The 6,000-nt window shown below is 46.2% G+C and overlaps 1 protein-coding gene across 1 annotated transcript in view; it reads right to left on the reverse strand.

Moving 5' to 3' along the window:
* TJAP1 (tight junction associated protein 1) overlaps positions 1 to 6,000 on the reverse strand; it is a 39,809-nt gene that overhangs the window by 28,799 nt on the left and 5,010 nt on the right. The gene's annotated exons all lie outside the window — the stretch shown is intronic.

Raw genomic sequence — 6,000 nt, forward strand, 5'->3', positions numbered from 1 at the left:
CCATCTCCAGGCAGATATCTCATGCACAGTTTGTACTGAGCAGAGCTTGATGGCACGAGCCACTCAATTATCTACTGATTGCCAAGAGCACACAGGCTGCAGGGGGGACACGCCAACCTTAATTGGCCTTATCGGTGTAAATTAAACCCTACAACACACCCAAGCAAACAGCCAGTTCCTTTGGAGCAGGCATGAGTTATTTTGCTGCAGCTATAAAGGAAACATTGCTGCTAGGACATGCCCCTGGAGTGACTGTGCCGCTCAGCTCTCCCGCTGCATTCCTGGGGTTGTTTAGCATGGACTCAGCTCTAGCCTTTCCACAAGCAAGAAGTCTGAACCCTGAATGCCATCTGCAAACACAGCCAGACTCCACCTCCTGCATGCCTGCAGGCCACCAGGTGTGGCCAGGAATGGCACAAGCTACATACTAAACACACCTTTGATGTGGAGCTGAAAGCATGTAGCCAGGGGGCATGAACAGCACGCCGCCCGCCGCCGTGCTGACTCCCAGTGCAGGAATGTGGCTGCAACCACAGGCCAAGGAAGGCAAACACATTGCATTCCTCACCAGACAGGGAAGGAAAACAAGCAGCAAACCCACACACCCACCACGCTGACACCCGCCACGCTCCCCACACATGCCAGCCCTGCCACTGCCAGGACCCCAACAACAGCTTCAGCCTCAAACTCATCTGTGGGAGAGTCCTCAAGTTCTCCAGGCAACTTCTTGAGCCATGGGGCAAGAGAAACAGAGCAAGGCAGGAGAGTTATCAACTGGGCAAACAAGCCACGGGGAGGAGAAGAGCTGCCACCAGGGCTGGGAAGTAACCACGTTCCAGGCAGGAACAGAGAGCTCTGTGCAGTAGCCTGGAAAGGGAATTTCCCTGATTTTTCCTATAAGACAAGGGGTGAACGTAACACTGAGCCTTATTGAGCTAAGGGGGCAGAGCTGAATAGGAAGCGGACTTTGGGCATCAAGGGTGCTTGGAAGGATCCAGGCCTTTTTCCACCCCCAGGAAACCACTCTACCTTAAGTCAAGCGGCTTCTCTGAGATGCAGGTACTTCCTCATGACCCAAAAATCCTTTTGTAAACACTGTCCCCACTGCCCACAGAAACAGATCTGATCTTCATTGTACATTATTCTCCCCCTACAGCACTGACACCTGGTCACTTACATGATCAAGAGAAGAGAAATTCAATGTACAAAAATCCAAGACATCAAGTAACCTCTTTGTCTCGGGACCTCGCTATTTTAGAGTCACAAGCAGACCCTATGCTGTAGTCAGAAAAAACACTACTCCTCCTTCACGTGGCACTGCTGCAAATCCCAAAGCTTTCCAAAGAATTCACGGTTCCCAAACACAAAGTTACTCTAAAGCGAAAAAGATGAGGATGCATTAGGAGGTGAAGTTGTCAACAGTGTTCTCAAGTCCACACAAGGAAGGCTGTATTCTGACCCCCATGTTCTGAATCTGCACTTACTTTGTGTAATACAATTAAACATCAATGCACTCCTAAAAACCCATTGCCCAGTGCTAAGGACCAACTGTGAGACTTAATAGCCAGTGTTCTCTCAGTGCCAAGCAGGAAAGCCAAGGCTCTCATGAGCAGTGTAGCAAGAATATATCCCATTTGAATCTACACCAATATCCCAAAGGCTGCCAAAAAGAGCTTCTATCTGCTGTGCTTCAGAGAGTAGGTTCTGAACTTCAGCAAAGCACAGGGATGTCAGAAAGGAGCAGCATTTCATAAGGCAAAAATGATAGAAACTATTTAACACAAGTGGATATGGCAGAATATACATTCCCTTCTAATTTCCAAGAAGCAAAGAGCACACACATGGAGGGAGCCCTGTGCTACCACTGCACAAAACAGTGTTGGCAAATCCAAAGAACACCAATGAAGAGTTGAAACACTGTAATCTCTGGGGAACCTGGAAGGAGAAAGGTCAATGTAGCCACAAGCTCCAGAAACATGTCGATGCATCTAGCAAGCTGCCAGAGCAGGGATGGTTTATAAGGCTGTGGCCCAGCTGCTCCAAACCCCACATGTGCATTTCAAGGCCCTCACCGAGGGGAATGGACTGGTATTAGGCAACAAGAACAGACCAGATGAAGTCCAGTAGACTTTCCCATGCCCATTAAAATTCAAAGGCCTCAAGCTACCTATTCCCTTCCAAGCCAGTAAGGTAGGCTGCTGCAGTAGCTCCAGTACTTGGAAGAAAGAGGCATGAAAGGCCAGATTTACCAATAGATTTATATCCAAAGATATAAATAGAAGCCTGGCAGGATTTTCAAAAGCACCCAAACAGATTAGGTGTCTAAATCACCGCATGCAGGAAAAAGGGCTTCTCCACTTCTAACCACTCCATACCTCTCCAACCCCAGCCACCACAAGAAAACCCGTTTCACAGAGGACGGAAGCCCCTGCTGCTCTACAGGTTGCCGAGGGCCATCCCTGTGCAATCCACTTCGATGGTGATGGCACCCAAACTCCCACAAGTCTCAACAGTGCAACCTGCAATGGCTGCAGCTCTCGCAGAATGGAGGTCTGCCTGTTTCCCAGAATAGGAGCTGCCTCTTCAGCCTCGCCTCTCCTCTCCCTTCCCCCACTACATCTTTATTTTTCATAGACTTAATATTGTTTCAAGGTACAACCCTCATCCTGCCACTGGTGGGCGGGTGAGTGGGGGAAAGGGGCCCTTTATAATTGTAGTGTTGCAATCTGCCAGCCCGGCCAGGCGGCCTGTTCCCGCCTGCACTGTATTAAATACCTTATAACTGATTACACCCCCATGGGGCATGATTAGCAGTCTTCAGAGAACAAAGTCTACTTTCATAAGAATAAGAACAGACACGTACTGCTAACCTACTACACAGCTGGGCAGGTGAGGAAACAGGGGAAAAAAGGAGGGTGTGGGGGGCGAAGAGTTAACTGTACTGCTAACTCTATTCTTTCCTTCCCTCCCCTATCCCAGCGCCTCCGAGTTAAGATTTCCACTGCCCTGAATTGTTCCCTTCAGACCTACCCCAGAAGATTCAGGTAATGTAAGCTCATAAACAAACTGCCGCCTGTGGAAGTTGGGCAAGGAAGGACCTAACCTGGAGAGGTAAGGCCTTGAGGCAAGCGGATTGAGCTTTGCCCTGGGTGACAGCAATTCCTTCACACCGGTTCCCAGGAAAAGGGAAGGGTGAATTCCAACAGCAGCATCAAAAACAAGGAGAAGGAGGGAAAGCTTGAAATATGATCACATACCCACGCCCCTCTCTAACCTCTGTATATATCTGGAAAGTCTATATAAGTAAGAGCAAAGCATCTAATTCAATCTGGAGGTTAAAAGCTCTCCAGAATCAGGTGATTTTTTCTTCTTGTGGGGAGAGAGGAGGCAGCAAACAGGAGGAAAGCCCACTCCATCTGAGATAGATAATAGGGATCCCCAAACATACACAGTCCATATGCGTTGCCGCAACAAAGAACCAGCCTGATGGAAACTTAGCCAATCTGACATGAAATGACCTATAACCCATTAGCAGGTGCCTTCCAAATCTCAAATGCCCACACAAACAGCCACAAACATTATTTGGTGCTATCTGGCCTCCATCTCAGCAAAGCACGAAGAATCAAACAGACTGTACAGCCTTTCACCAAAAGGAATAAGAAAAATGGAGGCAACTCCTAGGCTCAGACAAGCCTAGGATGAGCCCTTCAGCTACTCTCCCCAAACCTACAACAGAGGAGAGCAGAGTGGGAAGCTCCAGGAAAATGGTCTTATTTCAGAGGGACACCTGTGCAGCAGCTTCAACCAAATAGTAAGAACCCTTCTAACTGTGCCATTTTGGAAACAAGTCACCTGCTTTACCCAGAGCCCACTGGCTTTGCCCATGGCCCCACGGATGCTCATGGTACAGTCATGGTACATGGCACTTGTGTTCAGCTGATGCATCTGGAAGGGGGCGCCTTGCTGACACATTCCACCAAGATTCTTACCCAACCCACCCAAGAAAGGATTCGTTGATGGAGACACCAACCCAGCTAAAAATGATCTACTTGTATCTGCTTTACTCAGTAGCTGGTCCTTCAGCCAGCACATACGAGGTTCCCGAACTGTACTGTCTAGTCTCATTTGTACAGCAAAATCTGCATATTCTCTTTATTACAGAAAGACCTGAAGGCACCAACTGACTTTAGGCTCTGACGTACTCGGCATTGATGTAAAAGCATCAATATATTTAGAGTTATCAAACAGATCATGCTTCCAGGGTTTGGACAAATGGGAGGTTTCACCATAAACACAAGTTAGTCATTAGAAGCTCCAGGAGGTAATTTAAATTATCGCAGCCAGCACAAAAATAATTTTACTTTGGGAGCTGAAGTTGCAAAGCTGCAATAAATCCAAGTGACACAGTAAAACTTTTTATAAAAGCTGAAAATTAGTTGTGAAGCCCCAGATGGCCTTGTATATAATTTGATTCTGCTACCATGGGCTAGCAAAAGGGAAACCACTCTTCACACTGTAAAAAAAAAAGACCCAAAAACTCTCATCTTCAGCTCCTAGGAGACAGAAGTAGTCTGCTTGCATTTGTGTGTATATATATACACACGTAAAATATACAGAAGTAATAAATATATAAATAAAATCTGAAAAACACACAGCTAACAATGAATTGTTCAATCCCCCACCATGCTGGGCAGCTATCAATCAGACATCTGAGCACTGCAATCCAATGCTCTCCCCTGGCTGCTGTACCCTCATAGATACCCTGCACCCACCCCCCATTCCCAGAGTAAATTGCCTTCCACTGCAGAGAAGCACTCCTGCTATTCTGATACCGGTATTCACCACCAGGGCAAGAGACCCTAATTTAGCCCCGCACGGGCCTTCTGCAAACTGCTAATCCCCAATACACAGCTGTTTTTCAAATGTACGGGCATGAGCAAACCGTAAACGATTTATGGCGCGTGGCAGGAAGACTCCTGGCTCCCTGCGTAGGCAGGGTTTTGGGACAAGATCATGCTTGGACTAATGTTTATATTGCAAGTTGTCAGTCGGGTAGTAAATCATCTCTGGAGCTACATAGTAATACAGCTCTCCCCATCCAGCTGGAGCCTTGACGACACTGAATCCTGTTATAGCCATTTACAAAGGCATCATCTAATCAAGGAAAAATGGATACGCTTATAAGCAGACCCTACAGAAATTCTGCAGCCCAGCAAGGGTGATTCACTTTCAGGAATCAATCCAACCTGGTACGAGAAGCTTCCCAAAAATGACACTCCATACTAGCCCTAGAAGAAATTGGATTGAGTGCCTACACAGACACCTACTAACAGAGTGTATCACTAGCAAAATGCAGTTACCTAAGAAAATCCTTCTGAGCAAAGTTTTCATTTCCTAGTATTTACATAACCATAGTGCAAGCAATGCTTAGAAATTCAATTCTAAAAGTTCAAGAAATATATTTTGCATACTTTAGTGCATGAGACGCTTTCTGCTTGGAAAAATGAAGCCACTTAAAGGTAGGATGTGAACTTGAAGTCCATTCTCAAGAAAGGTTACTTAACTCTAACTTTAAACAAATATCCTGCCATTTTCCATTATTTTCTTTTCCCCCATTTGAAAGCGCTGTGCACACAATACACTGGGTACAGATCTCCCACAGGTAAAAGGGAAGGGGGAAGAGTTCTCAATAAGGAAAAAAAATGATAGAAACACACAAGAAAAAACAGAACAGTAGAATTAACTGCAATCACTTTTCAGTTATGTGAGAGAGACCAGATTTCAAGTCGTCTTCCTAGAATATTTTTAAACTTCCCATCGGGCAGCAGCAGACTCCTCACTAACGAACAGCAAAGCTGCAGGATGAAATCTGATTTAGGAGACAATGAAGCAAGGCATCTTTGGGAATTGTAATGAGCTTGTGCAGCAAGACATAACCCAGGTCTAAATGCAGTTACCCTGAGTAGCATATGCTAAAATAATGGTCAAAAATATTACTGC

This window comes from Aptenodytes forsteri, unplaced genomic scaffold (genome assembly GCF_000699145.1).
Source record: "Aptenodytes forsteri isolate BGI_AS27 unplaced genomic scaffold, ASM69914v1 Scaffold309, whole genome shotgun sequence".
Lineage (NCBI taxonomy): Eukaryota > Metazoa > Chordata > Aves > Sphenisciformes > Spheniscidae > Aptenodytes > Aptenodytes forsteri.